This window comes from Plecotus auritus, assembly GCF_963455305.1.
Source record: "Plecotus auritus genome assembly, chromosome: 4".
Lineage (NCBI taxonomy): Eukaryota > Metazoa > Chordata > Mammalia > Chiroptera > Vespertilionidae > Plecotus > Plecotus auritus.
The window spans coordinates 112,177,683-112,194,029 of record NC_137775.1 but is presented as its reverse complement, the minus strand read 5'-3'; positions in this window follow the sequence as shown (position 1 = coordinate 112,194,029).

Genomic DNA, 16,347 nt, shown 5'->3' with positions numbered 1-16,347 from the left:
ATTTTCTTGGAAAAATGTTAAAAATCTTTAATATTCAGAAAAGACATCTTAAAGATGAGTCAAATCTATTAACTAATTCACATTAAATTTTTGCCATTTTATTTTTTATTCATTGTAACTATTCAACATATCTATAATAATAAAAGTGTAATATGCTAATTAGACCAGACAGCTGAACAACCTTCCAGACGACCTTCTGGATGAAGCCGGGACTGCGAGGGCCGAGCCCCTTGCACCAATTTCATGCGTTGGGCCTCTAGTTTATAATATGTTGCAATATTCTGAAGAAGAGTAGCTTGAGATTGAATGTTTTATAATAGGCTTAGTTTGTAAAGAAAATATAAGAAAGGAAAATTATTTTTATATTCATGTAAAATAGATCAGATGACTACTAGTTGAGATTCTATGCTATATTAATATTACAATATGTTTCTTAGTTGCTGTATCTGTATAAAGTTGGATTTTACAATGTGAATTCATTGTCACACAAATGACTTTCATATTGAAGATAGTATAGAGAAAATAAGACAAGTTGAAATCAAATAAAACTTTATTCCATTCTTTCCCTCCAGGAATATCAGAATTCATTTAACTATTCATGTGTCCTAATGAAATCTTCTGTTATACACATAATGCAGGTGAGCCGAGAAGCCTTCCAAATTTGATCTGCTCTCACAGAGAAAATACCAGAGTGGTACAGTAGAAAGTATGGCAGATCAAGTTAGCACTATAGACAAAGATTCAAACAATTTGGTCCACTAAACCACTGTTGCCCCATCGCCTGCCATGCCTCTCATTTTCCTTATACATCCCAGCAGGCAATATCTTAAAAATCTCTACTCATCTGCACATACTGATCCTTCACCTCCAGGGTCCTTATTTCCTATTTTCCTTGGCAAACTCCTACCTATGGGGAGGTCACCCATTGAAAACTTACAGATATTTATTTATATTTCTATCACAATCTTTGTATTGGTAACTTTTATGTTAAAGTCTGTATTACTCACTAAACTACTTTTTGGATGGGAAAAGAGATCATGTCTTACTTATCTTTGCATTGCCAGTGCCGAGTACCATAATAAGTGTTCCACAAATATTTGTTTCATGTGGAATTTATACATTGGTTTAAGCAATTAAAAATAACTTCTATGAGCTTTCTCCAGCCTCAATTGCTGCCTGATGTTAATAGAGAAAAAGTTACAAAAACATCTCGAGAATACGTATTATTCCTCCTCATAGCAAGTATAATGGTGAAAAGATATTCCTTGGGTAAGTTTGTCAGTCAGATAAAAATTAACACATCCTTCACTATTTTTAAAAATAAAGCAAAGAGTAGGAGTACACAGAAATTCATAAGCACTTTTGTTTGTTTTCATGGATGTAACAACTCCACCAAGCATACTCAGTATTGAGAACCTGAAAAGTAGCAGGATACAAATTAACATCCAGAAATCAATGGCATTTTTATGCACCAATAATAAACTCTCGGAAAGAGAAACTAAAATCAGTATCATTTGCCCTAGCTGGTTTGAGCGTCGGCCTGCAAACTGAAAGGTCTTGGGTTTGATTCCAGTCAAGGGCACATGCCCAGGTTGGAGCTCAATCCCCAGTGGGGGGCGTGCAGGAGGCAGCTGATCAATGATTCTCTCTCATCATTGATGTTTCTATTTCTTTCTCCCTCTCCCTTCCTCTCTAAAAATCAATAAAAAATATATCTAAAAAAAAACATTGGCTCCTCGCAGTTCACCCAGATTTGGTTCTGATTGGTCGGTTTCTATGCCAGTCAACGTCAAAAGCCCCGCCTCCTAGGCAGTCATTGGCTCCTCGCAATTCACCCAGATTAGGTTCTGATTGGTCAGTTTCTATGCCAGTCAGCATCTCCAGGCCTGTTACCAGGCCTGATCATAGAGGTGGGGCTGATCAGCAGCTGCCCCAGGCTGCTAGCAGTGGGCTGAACTGCTGACCTCTGGGAGAGAGAGAGAGGGTTGGCTGCTGCTGAGGCCGGGAGAGAGAAACAGGGTCTGATCACCCTGCTTCTCTCTCCTGGCCTCACCAGCAGCCACTGCTGCTGCTGATCAGCCCTGCCTCTCTCTCTCTCCAAGTGGTCAGCAGTTCAGCCTGGTGTTCGGTTGAGCCTTCGGTCGTTGTGGATGTTACGACCCTGGCTCTTTATATATATAGATATGCATAGCCTATGGACACAAGAAATAGTGCATTGAAGTCTGGCAAAGGGAGGAAAATGGGGGACATCTGTAATATTCTCAACAATAAAATTGTTTAAAAGTTTAAAAAATTTAAAAAAGACTCTAAGGACATTTTAGGTAACTCTAATCTGTGATTTTAGATGAAAGACTTAGTCTAACATGTTGGTCTTGAAAATCAAAACCTAAAGCCACAGGAGAAAGCCAGAAAATTTAATGATTCATCATTATAGGCATCCTAATTCAGTTCATGTAAATATTGGATGCAGTGGAGCAGTAACCCCAGCTTTTGATAGCAGGGGTTTCCTAAATCATAAATGATAATGAATATCATTTATATTCATTAGCCTCATCCCCACTTTGCAACATTATCTGTTCAAAAAAATCTTTAAAGCATCTTCTTTCCAAGTTCCTAGTCATATAATCTCAAAATTATAGATTAAAAAAATCTTTAAATTGTTACCTTTAGACAAAAGCTATGCTTGTGAGAGGGGGAAAAAAATTTCCCTGCCATTTGACAAAAAGTGCATATTTTTAATCTTGCTTCTCTAACACATATGCTTATAATTATTAAATTCAATTACTTTAATCTATGACTATTTACTGTTACAAAAGGTTGCATTTTTCTATGATCATTCATTTTATTTATATTGTTAAATTTACCCATAAGAAAATAACTATTACAATAAAACACAGAAGGCACATGCTCTAATTTGCATACATCGCTGGACTTAGTTTAAAGAGACTATATAATAGATCTCTATCAGTGGTTCTCAAACTTTAAGTGTGCACCAGAATTACCTACCGGGTTAGTCAAAACACACACTTCTGGGCCCCCACCTCTATCTAGATTTTCTGAATCAATAGATCTGAACTGAGAAGAATTTGTATTTTGAACAAAGTCCAAGGCAGTTGTCTAGGGACCATATTTTGAGAACTGGTGATCTACATAAGAGCATTAAACATCACTTCAGGACTTATCTTTCTAAGATTTATTGTCATTGGATCTTAACTTTAATAGGCAATTTAGTGCTGTGTATATTATAGTTTTCAGTAAATGCTGTTGAATGATCAATTCTGAAATTAGATGTAAAATAAATTGGGTTACAAATCTATCAGATATTAAGTAAAACATCTTTTCCCCTAGTTTGTCAATTGAGAAAATATTGGCCTAGGTTTCAGATATCCAAGTACATAAAATGGTCTTTAGATGATGAACCTTTCTATCTAATAACTTTTTTTCAATGCACTTTTGTATATTGACAGTAACAAGCAGTCATCCTGGCACAGGCAATAAAATGGTAAAATGAAATGTACTTATTAAAACATCAATGAAATTATTGATTCTAGAAAAATTTTACAAACAGCATTTTGAGTGTTTTGGAAAACAAAGGAGTTCATGACTTGATTTTTTAGTTTCAGTATAACTTTAGGCTTGAGTTGCTAAAATCTGGAATGTCTATTACTTTGTCTTGACATTTATCTTTCACCCTGCATGATTAATTTAAGCAAGATGTTTCTTCTGTTTTCAACCCTACAGTGAGATATTTAAGTCCTTTCCCATAGTTACAGTAGTTTTACCAAATTCTGAATAATGGTTGAAATGTCATTGAAATGGAAAAAAATACTTGATTTTTTTCTCTTTTTCTTTATCAATATGTGGTGCTATTCATATGGCTCCCTCTGGTGACAAATGTAGAATGGAATGTTTATCTTTTTCAAAAAATACATACAGGCAGTCCTCAGGTTACGTCAGACTAGATAACACATCGTTTTATGGTTGCATCGCTATCTCCCATTTATTTATTAAAAAAAAGTTCCGTCATTTTGACGTATGTACATATGTGCTTTATGTTTTTTATTATTTATTTACCATAAGTAAAGGTCAGGAATTGTTATCTTTCTTTTAATTTTTTTTTACTGTTTCACTTTATTACTGCTGTGTATGTGCTCCATGTGAGTGACGTAGGTGCTTATGTAGGTGGGTTCCCTTAAGGCAAAAATAGCATTACGTCACGCCGTAGGAACGGATCTCCAGCATAACCTGAGGACCTACTGTATATAATATTTAAGTATACATTTCTCTTCATATAAAGTCAATGATTCTTTCTCTCCTGTCTGAAGTTTTCTTCTCCATCTTAGTTAATACTAGAGGCCCAGTGCACGAATTCATGCACCAGTGGGGTCCCTCAGCCTGGTCTGCAGGATGGGGCCAAAAACAGCTCTCCAACATCCCCTGAGGGATCCCAGATTGTGAGAGGGCACAGACCAGGCCAAAGAACCCCACCAGTGCAGGATCAGGGGCAGGGAGGTATGCAGGAGGTTGGCCAGCAGGGGAGGGACTGCGGTAGGGCTCCAGGGTGTGTCTGGCCCATCTTGCTCAATCCCAATCGGCCAAACACCAGCAGCAAGCTAACCTACTGATTGGAGCATCTACCCCCTAGTGGTCAGTGCATGTCATAGCGACTGGTTGACTGGTTGACTGTCTGCCCCCTGGTGGTCAGTGCACATCACAGCGAGAGGTTGAGTGGCCTTAGCATATCATTAGCATATTATGCTTTGATTGGTTGAATGGCCGACTGGTCGACCAGACACTTAGCATATTAGGCTTTTATTATATAGGATTACTAGAGGCCCAGTGCACAAAATTCATGCATGGGGGGATTCCCTCAGCCCAGCCTGCACCCTCTCCAATCTGGGACCCCTCGAAGGATGTCCCACTGCTGGTTTACAGGGATCAGGCCTAAACCGGCAGTCGGACATCCCTCTTGCAATCCGGGACTGTTGGCTCCTAACCACTCACCTGCCTGCCTGATTGCCTCTAACCACTCTGCCTGCTGGCCTGCTCACCCCCAACTGCCCCCTGACACTGGCCTGCTTGCCCCCAAATGCCCCCCCACCAGCCTGATCATGCCCAACTGCCCCCTGTGCCAGTGTGCTTGCCCCCAACTGCCTCCCCTGCTGGCCTGCTCAACCTCAACTGCCCCCCCTGCTGGCCTGCTTGCCCCCACCTTCCCTCCCCACTGGCCTGTTTGCCCCCAAATACCCCCCTGCTGGCCTGCTCACTCCAAACTGCCCTCCCCCCCCGCTGTCCTGATCACCTTCAACTAACCCCCACTGATGGTCTGCTCATCCCCAACTGGCCCCCCTGCTGGTCTGCTTAACTCCAACAGCCATGCCCCCCAACAGCCTGATCACCCACAACTGCCCTCCCCTCTTGGCCTCTAACCGCCTCTACCTCGGCCCTGCCACCATGGCTTTGTCCAGAAGAATGTGCGGAAGGTCTCCTGGAAGGTTTCCCAGTCTAATTAGCATATTACCCTTTTATTAGTATAGATAGAGGCCTGGTGCACGGGTGGGGGCTGGCTGGTCTGCCCTGAAGGGTGTCCTGGATCAGGTGGTGGTCCTGCTGGGGTGCCTGGCCAGCCTGGGTGAGGGGCTGAGGGCTGTTTGCAGGCTGGTCAAACCCCCCCAGCAGGGACCCTCACCCCATGGGGATATGGCCAGCCTAGGTGAAGGGCTGATGGCCATTTTCAGGCTGGCCACGCCCCCCCGCAACCCAAGCTCCCAGCCCCTCCTTTTTTTCTTTTTTCTTTTTTCAGCGCCTCCTTGAGTGGAGGCCAGGGCTGGCTGGAAGCAGGTATTTGGGATTTATTTATCTTCTATAATTGAAACTTGGTAACCTTGAGTGGAGGCCAGGGCCAGCCAGGGCAGGTGGAAAGCTTGGCTTCCTCCATAGCTGGGCGCAACCCAAGCCTCCTGCTTGCTCCATCTCCGTGGCCGCCACCATCTTAGTTGGGTTAATTGGCATACTTGCTCCTGATTAGCTGGTGGGTGTAGCAGAGTGATGGTCAATTTGCATGTTTCTCTTTTATTAGTATAGATTATCCATAATCTGATGTGACCATTGGAAGCTGTCAAAAATGATGAGCTAATCAATATGGAGATGGATTGAATCTCTTTGCCAAAAATCAGCCTGGGAAATTATGTTAAATAGTTTATGCACCCTTTTAACATTCAAACAAGAATATAAAAATACTAACATAATTAATTTTTTTAATGAATCCAAAAATTCAACATCAAATTCTCTAAGAGTCCATTCATAGTCATATATAAACTTAGTCTAAGAAAAACTAAGTATCAACATCTAAAAAATATTCTCAGAGCTTCATACAAATATAATATAGTCATTCAGAGATTAATTTGGATTCTACCTCTGTCAGCAGATGGATAGTTAACCTCAAGTAGGTTGCCTAACCTCTGTGAGTCACTGTTTTCATATTTATAACATGGAATAATGTTTACTTTATGAAACTGTTTTAAGGATTAAACAAGACAATGTATTTAAAGACTTAACAACTGAGGTAGAGAGATGAGTTACAGATCACTAAAATGAAGAACAGTACTCACGATGCAACTTCTCAAGCGATAGTCATGCAAAAGCACATGGAATCTTAAGTGTGGAATCTTAATATTCCAAAATACCACATCTAATTGCAATGGTGAAATAGAAGAGGTCTCCCCCTTCCATTCAAATTTAACTATATCTCTGTGGATCACATCAGTACACCAAAGCTTACTGCTGAGTAAAGACATTATGTGGATATATGGGGAAATAAATCTTTCTTTTTTCAAGAAAAATATTTAATAACAGTAAATGCATTAATATAAGAGAAGAAGGGTAGTAAAGGTAATTTAATATATTCTGATAAAAAGCATCTTGCATTTGTTTAACAAAATAACTGGGTTATATAACATGAAAAAGTAATCATGACTTAAATGATACCTGCATGCACAGGTATTTTAACAGTTTTGATTGGTCAGTTAAAATAAGTTATTTGACAGATCTGTCTATAAGATATGTGAGTAACTTCATCTCTGTACATTTTTATCTCCTCACCTATAAAACAGGATTTAAAAAGTTCTATACTGATCCTGAATAACCAACTAGAGACTAGTTAGAGAAAAGCCTTATAACCAAGGACTAAAAGAGGAGGTCACATCAAGAATGGTAGGAGATGCAGAGGTGTAGGAGGACTGGCTGGGTACTCATGGACAGCAGCTAAAGTTCTGGAGAGATATATCAACTATGGGGGAGTGAGTTACCTCTAAGGAGTGTGGGGTCTAAAGCCAGGCTCCCCAGCCCAGAGCACAAGAACTGGAAAGACACCCACATAACATTGGACTCTTTTTTTTAAATATATTTATTTATTGATTTCAGGGAGGAAGGGAGAAGGAGAGAGAGATAGAAACATCAATGATGAGAATCATTGATCGGCTGCCTCTTGCATGCCCCCTACTGAGGATCGAGCCCGCAACCCAGGCATGTGCCCTTGGCCAGAATCGAACCTGGGACCCTTCAGTCTGCAGGCTGATGCTCTATCCACTGAGCCAAGCCAGCTAGGGCAACATTGGACTCTTAAAAGCAGGAGGTTTCTGCCATCAGGGAGAGACAGCTAGAAACACAAGAACCCTAATAAAGGGCCAATGTACAAAATTTTGTTCCCAGGCACTCACCCTGGGCTCCAGCAGAGGACGGGCAGAACGGACTAGAGCTGCATGAGGAGAGTCTGGGGTTGGTGGCTCTTGGGGGAGAGAGCTAAGAGGTCAGATACCAGGATCCCTGTGCTTAGTCTTTCCCCTATACTGCCGAAGTCATCTTCTCAGGTATAGTATAACCCTCCATGAAACATCAGCCTCGGAGGAAGCCCCATCCCTTGGAATCCCTCTCTCCCCACCGTGTGGAGTTTTTGCCCTTCTGAGGAGTACTGCCAGAGGCTCTTCAAGTGACTGGGCCTAACAGAAAGCCTGAAGGAAGAGGCAGATCTGTGGATGCTTTGAGAGTTTTGCTGACCTGCCCATGGGCCAGGTGCTAGTAAAAGCTGCTCCTGGTGTGCAGCTTGGTCCATGCATCCAGGCCCAGCAGAGGGAGCCACAACATGTGGATCACTGATAGCTCCAAACAGGTCGCCCAGGCCAGTCATAGACATCTAACATTGATCTGTATCAGAGCCCCTCTGAAGAGGCCCAGAATCAATACACTCAATGGACTAGCTTCAGACAACAACAGAGCAGGTTCAAATAAGCTTCACAAGCAGTATATCCACAGGAAGATCTTGGCAGGCACCGAACCCTGCTAAAATGAATTCTGATTCATGTGATCAGCACCTGCACAGCAGCTATCACACTGTGTTGGGGGTTGAGCTTCACTGTCAGCTTGCCTAAGGGTTGATCTCACTCATGAACAAGCCAACAGCAATCAAGTTTCAATTAGAACAGGAGGGTCTGCACACAAGGGACATTCTTAGAGTGCCCAGTTCAGGTAAACAGGAAGACAGTGCCACAGGTGACCTTCTCTATAAGGCAACCCTACCAAGATTGGGAGTCATAATAGATCTACCTAATACATAGAAACAAATAGGCAGCCAAAATGTGGAGACAAAGAAACAGGTTCCAAATGGAAAAACAAGATAATTCTCTGGAAGAAGAGCTATATGAAATGAAGGTAAGCAATTTATTAGATATAGAGTTCAAAGTAATGATTATAAGGATGCTCAACAGCATGAAAAAGGACATCAAAACTAATCAGAGATGAAGAATGACATATCTGAAATAGAGAATACACTGGAAGGAATAAATAATAGGCTTGATGAAGCAGAGGATTGAATAAAAAATTTGGAAAGCAAGGAAAGAAAAAAAAACAATCAGAGCAGCAAAATTACTTTAAAAATGAGGATAGTTTAAGGCAGTGGTTGCCAATCGGTAATCCGCAGACCACTGGTGGTCTGTGAGGTCCGAAAGGTTGGTGACCGCTGGTTTAAGGAAATCTTTGGAGAAGTGGTCACCAACTGGTGATCTGAAGACCACTGGTGGTCCATGAGGTCCAAAAGGTTGGCGACTGCTGGTTTAAGGAACTTTTGGGACAACATAAAGGGTACCAAATTCACATGATAGGGATACCAGGAGAGGAAAACAGAGAGCAAGGGATTAAGAACATATTTGAAGAAAATATGACTGAAAACTTGCCTAACCTGGTAAAGAAAAACAACATACAAGTCCAGCAGTGCAGAGAGTCTCAGACAAGAAGAACTCAAAGAGGCCAATACCAAGATATGTCATAATTAAAATGGCAAAAGTTGAAACAGAGAGAGAATCTTAAAAGCTACAAGAGAAAGGCAGTCAGTTACCCACAAGGTAACTCCCATAAGACTGTCAGCTGATTTCTCAACAGAAACATTTCAGACCAGAAGGGACTGGCATGATATATTTAAAGTGATGAAAAACAAGGATATACAACAAAGGCTATTTTACCCAGCAAGGCTATCATTTAAAATTGAAGGAGAAATAAAGAGCTTCCAGACAAGAAAAAGCTAAAGGAGTTTGTTACCACCAAACCAGTATTATAAGAAATGTTAAAAGGCTTGCTCTAAGAAGTAGAAAAATAAGGAGGAGAAGGAGGAGGAGGAAGAGCAGGAGGAAGACGGGGAGAAGGAGGAGGAAAAAGAGAAGAAGAAGAAAAACAGGGACATTGTTAAAAAAAGAAAATTTGTATCTATCAATAATCACTTTAAATGCTCCAATCAAAAGATATAAGGTAGCTACATGGATTTTTAAAAAAAGACCTAGGTATATGCTGTCTTTAAGAGACCCACCTCAGAATGAAAGTTACACACAGACTAAACATAAAGGGATTAAAAAAAACATTTCATGCAAATAGGAAGGGAAAAAAAAACTGGGGTAGCAATACTTATATCTGACAAAACAGACTTTAAAACCAAGGCTATCATAAGAGACAAAGGACACCACATAATTATAAAGATATCAAATGAACAAGAGGATATAACCCTGTAAACATTTATGTACCCAGCATAGGAGCACCTAAATACGTAAAGAAACTCTTTTTGTAATATATGTGTGTGTGTGTGTGTGTGTGTGTGTGTGTGTGTGTGTGTGTGTGTGTATATATATATATATATATATATATTAGTGGCCCGGTGCATGAAATTCATGCAATGGGGCAGGGGGGTGTCCCTCAGCAGGGCCTGCACCCTCTCCAATCTGGGACCCCTCGGGGGATATCCCTCTTGCAATCTGGGACCGCTGGCTCCTAACCACTCACCTGCCTGCCTGCCTGATCTCCCCCAACTGCCCCCCCACTGGCCTGCTCCCCCCCCAAATGCCCCCCAACCAGCCTGCTTGCCCCCAACTGCTCCCTTCTGCTGGCCTGCTCATCCCCAACTGCACCCCCACCAGCCTGTTCACCCCTAACTGCGCCCCCCCACCCAGCTGGCCTGCTCACCCCCACCTGTACCCCCTGCTGGCCTGCTCACCCCCAACTGCCCCTCCTGCTAGCCTGATCACCCCCACCTACCCCCCCCACAAGCCTGCTTGCCTCCAACTGCCCCTCTTCCCACACCCCCCGCCGACCTGACCGCCCCTAACCACCTCTGCCTTGGCCCCGCCACCATGGCTTTGTCCGGAAGGATGTATGGAAGGTCTCCAGAAGGTCTCCTGGTCTAATTAGCATATTACTCTTTTATTAGTATAGATAGAGGCCTGGTGCATGGGTGGAAGCTGGCTGGTCTGCCCTGAAGGGGGTCTCGGATCAGAATGAGGGTCCCCTTGGGGGGTGGGGCCAGCCTGGGCAAGGGGCTGGTGTGGTTTGCAGGCTGACCATGTCCCATTCAGGGTGAGGGTCCCTTCTGGGGTCATGGCCAGCCTGAGTGAGGGGCTGAGGGTCATTTGGGGGCAGTTTGCAGGCCGGCCAAGCCCCAGGCTTTGTCCAGAAGGATGTCCAGAAGGTCTCTGGAAGGTCTCCCAGTCTAATTAGCATATTACTCTTTTATTAGTATAGATATATTATTGATTTGAGAGAAGAAGGGAGAGGGAGAGATAAATAGAAACATCAATGATGAGGGAGAATCATGAGATCAGCTGCCTCCTGCACACCCCCTTCTAGGGATTGAGTCTGCAACCTGGGCACGTGCCCTGACCAGGAATAAAACTGTGCCCTCCTGGTTCATGGTTCGACATTCAACCATTGAGCCACACTAGCCTGGCTACAAAGCAAATATTGATGGATGTAAAGGGAGTGATTGAAAGTAATACAGTTATAGTAGGGGATTTTAACACCCCACTGACATCAATGGATAAATCTTCCAGATAGATAATAACAAGGAGATGGCAGTTTTAATGACACACTAGATCAAGTGGATTTAATTTATATCTTCAGATCATTTCACCCCAAAGCAGCAGAATATACATTCTTTCAAGTACACATGGAACATTTTCTAGGATAGGCCACATGTTAGGACACAAAACAAGGCTCAATAAATTTAAGAAGATTGAAATCATATCAAGCATCTACTCTGACCAAAGTGCTATGAAACTTGAAATCAATAACAAGACGAAAACTGAAAAACACCTGTCAGAATGACTATTGTCAATAAATCAAAAAACAATAAAAGTTGGGGAAGATGTGGAGAAAAGGGAACCCTTGTGCATTGTTGATGGGAATGCAGACTGGAGCAGCCACTGTGGAAAGCAGTTTGGAGTGACCTCAAGAAATAAAAAATGGAATTGCCTTATTACCCAGCAATTCCCCTTCTGGGAATTTATCCAAAGAAGCCCAAAGCACTAATTCAAAAGTATATAAGCACCCTTATGTTCATTGCAGTGTTATTTATAACTAGTGGCCTGGTGCACAAAATTGGTGCATCGGTGTGTGGGGGGGTGTCCCTCAGCCTGGCCTGCACCGTCTCCAATCTGGGACCCCTCGAAGGATGTCCTACTGCTGGTTTACAGGGATTGGGCCTAAACCGGCAGTCGGACAACCCTCTTGCAATCCGGGACTGCTGGCTCCTAACCACTCACCTGCCTGCCTGCCTGCCTGATTGCCCCTAACCACTCTGCCTGCCAGCCTGCTCACCCCCAACTGCCCCCTGCTGGCTTGCTCACTCCAAACTGTGCCCCCCTGCTGTCCTGATTACCTCCAACTGACCCCCACCCTATATACATAGCTATAGGTGTGTGTGTTTAAAGATTTTGTTGCTGAGGTTAATTGTTGCAAATCTCATTTATAAAGATAGACATTTTGCATTATTGATTAAACTTCCTTCCCGGAAGTGATGCTAATATAGATTGGTCAAGAACAAGAGCACCATAGTGGGCCATAGTGCAAGGGACATGGTCTGTATTTCATCTAGGATTCTATTTCTTGATAATCCCATTTTGTCTATTTGGGTATCTGCCAATGCTGCTAAAGTAAGATTAATTAAGTTTGCCCTCATGCCCCCATTACTTTCTTGAGCTGTTGTCTTTGCTTCCTCCCCTAACACTGGCTCTTTGTTGTTGTTGTTGTTCAATCAGAGACATACCATCCAAGATTTCAGTATAAATTTAGAAGGAAAAAACCTACTTGGCCTACTTTGCCTCCAGCCCAATTAAAACCAAAATGTCATCCAGTAATAAGAGGGTCCTTTGCCTGACCTAGTCTCTGTGCAGATATTCCCCTGAGAAAGTTTGTGAGAAAGATTAAATGCGTTCCTGTGTTTCTGTACAGTATACAGATTATTGGGAAGAATGAGAAAAGAATAGGCAGAAGTAGACGTCTATGCTTTTGAAACCAAAATATGTAAATTAGTTAATACTATAAAATAACTTCACAGTAATAAAATCAGTTTCTCAGAGTTAATCATTTCTGAATCTCTCAAAAATTGTAGGTAGCCAGTCCACTGGCAAAAAAAATATGAGAAGAGATTATTAATAGTAACTTACATCTTTAATATATATTCAATGGCAGGATCATTTCTGATTCCTCCTTTTTATTGCACCACATATTTATTCACCAAGTGATCTTGTCTTATCTGCCTTCAAAAGATCTCTCAAGCCTGGCTGGTGTGGCTCAGTGGTTGAGCGTCAACTTTTGAACCAGGAGGTCATGGTTTAATTCCCAGATAGGGCACATGCCTGGGTTGTGACTTGATCCCCAGTATGGGGTGTGCAGGAGGCAACCAATCAGTGATTCTCTCTCATCTTTGATGTTTTTATCTCTCTCTCCCTTTCCCTTCCTCTCTGAAATAAATAAATATTTTTTAAAAATATATCTCAATGTATTATCTATAGAAATTATCATCAGCAACTGCTCCTTCTTCTGCACTCTATCTCACACAGAATCTTTTCAATTATACCATTTTACAATTTCCCACACCAACCTACTCTCACTGTCCTCTTGTGCCTATCAAAGCCCCAACAGAAAACAGATGGTACATTCTAGCTATATAATTTGAGGAGAGTTTAAAAGTGAGGATACAGTTGTGTGCCACTTAACCACAGGGATATGGTCTGAGAAATATGTCACTAGGTGATTTTATTGTTCTGTGAACATCATAGAGTGTACTTAAACAAGCCTAGATGATATAACCTACCAAACACCTAGGCTCTATGGTATACCACCATCACATATGCAGTAAATAATTGACCAAAATGTTGTTTTGTGGTGCATGACTGTATTTACAAAGGTATGAGCAGGGTTGAAGGAAATGATAGAGTGCCCTGGGAGCCACCACAACTAAGCCAAAAGGGGCAAGAGTAAGCAAGTGCTTATGAGACCCAGAGAAGAGAACCAGACTGTATAGGAATGCCAGACACAAGCTGTAGCCTCTGCCAGAGGGAGGCAGTCAAACTGCAGTGGTCAAAGTGGACAGGATCTGGGGGATTGCGGGGAATCAATATCTCAACCTCACTCTTCTCCTTCCCTCAGTTCACCTATAGCTATCTCCCACTGGCCATATTAATGGAAGCTAGAGGGCAAAGTTGATACAGTCTACGCAGGGCATCAAGGACCAGTGTAGCAGTGAGAAATGTAAAGAGAAGATCTGGAGATGCAACAAAAGAATTCAAATTTATCCTTCAGTATCATAATTTAACTACAAGTGATCACCAGCTCCTTCCTGGATTATTGTAATATCCTCCTAACTGGTCTCCTTGCCTTCATTGTTGCCTCCTTCCAGTCTATTCTCCACACTAGACAGGATGATTTTATTAAAAGTTCAAATACGATCATGTCACTTTCCTACCTAAAGCCATTCAATGGCTCCCCATTGCTCTTGGGACAAATTTTGAACTAAGAGACATATGTTAAGAAACATGTGTTTTACAAGGCCTTTAACAATCTAGCCCTTGAAGATATTTCCAGTCTTATTATTTACTGTTTCCTTTGTCACACTCTACACAAATTGAAGGTAATACTGGTCTAATATGACATGTTCAACTTCTGATCCATCTGCATGATGATCCTTTTCTCTAAGTGCCTTTTGCCACTCTCTGCTGAGTACTAATTCCCGAATGCCCCCTCCCATAGGAAGTTTCATGTCTTCCTGTAACCCAGGTATAGCACTAATAATATTTGATGAGGAAGCCAAGAATACCTAAGGGGGAAGGATAGACTCTTTAACAGAAGGTATTGGGAAAACTGGAGAAACACATGCAGAACGATGAAATTGGACCCCTATCTCACACCACTCTCAAAAATTAACTCAAAATAGATAAAATATTCAAACCTAAGACTTAATACTATAAAACTCCTAGACGAAAACATAGGAAAGAAACTCGTCAATATCATGGTTGCCGATGACTTTTTTAACATGGTGCCAAAAGCACAAACAACAAAAGCAAAAATCAACAAATGGAACTACATCAAACTTAAAACTTCTGCACAGTGAAAGATGTAATCAACAAAATGAAATGGAAACCTACCGAATGGGAGAATTTATTATGTTATTTTAATTGCCTCTTTACTTCTCCATTTCCCCCTAGAGAATATAGCCTAGTTGAGTTCAAAGGATTATATTGTCCATCATTATCACCCCAGCCTCAACCCGGGCCTGGCAGCATGTGGAACCTAGAAAATTTTTACTGAATAAATAAATAAACTAAAAGAAAAATGTCCAATCCCTTCATCATGACTTCCAGACTCTCCATAATCTACCTGACATTACCTAATCACCTTCACCTCATATTACCCTATCTTCACCAACATCTGTTCCTTCTTCATCATGAACTCATCTGTCTAATCATTTTTCCTCCCTAGGAAGGAAGTTAAAGGTCCCTTTCCTTCTTTATCCCCTTTCCTAAAAATGGGTTAGTATGTAGGCATTGCATTCTATCTCAATTAGACTATAGTATAAGAGGGTAGTAAAAGGACTGAAAGATTACACAAATGTAGAGATAGTCCTGTGGGGATTTTTTTTCCTTCCAACACACTGAAAAGATAAGTCAGGCTCCTAACCTGCCTCTGTGTTTCCATGCAGCTAGGAAGATAGGCCTGGAAGTGCTATCTTCCCCAACCACACCTGGGCATTAAGACAAATTCTTGGTCTCCTTACACTCTTCTGTTTTATCTTGTTGCATAGGCTCACAACCACATTGGAGTTGCAAGTAATCTCGAGTCCAGCTTCCGAGGGTTTAGCTTACTGGATATTGAAGTTTAATGTGAAACCCTCAGTTTTTAATCAAAGGTTAGCTTACCTTGCTTCCTATGTGTGAATTGCTCTCCTGGGGCTCTCAAGCATAAGAGATTTCAAGATTCAGATATTTTTCTGTACTAAAAAAATAATAATAGTATGTTTTTAGTTTTCTAAGTTGTTGCTGTTTAAGTCTTCTTTTATTTTAAATTATTTTTAAAATACCATATGGAGAGGAGCATTTGAGATCTTGCTTCCTGACAATTGTCAGTTTGGTCTCAAATAAACTCATAAAAATTCTCAAATACCATACCCATATAGTAAAATACACAAAACTCTAAAGTGAGTCAAGTAAACGTCCTTCTTTCCCATGTTCTATCTCCTGTGAATTAGAAGAAGTATCTGCTAATTATATTTTACTGCTATAATAATATCACCCTGAGTCTCAGAACTGGACTGCCATTACAGGGTATTCTGGAAGCAGACAGCATGTGGGAAGACAAGCAGGTAGCCTAAGACAGATAATCAAAGGTAGCAAATGTCTACCTTTGATTTGGGGAGTAGTTTCATCCCTGGAAATGGGGTATGAGGCTGACAGAGCACAGTAATAAACAGGATAGGAGAGATTGATTGGTTCTACGGCAACGATAGATCCAGAATAAGTGTAGGAGTCCAAAACTAGA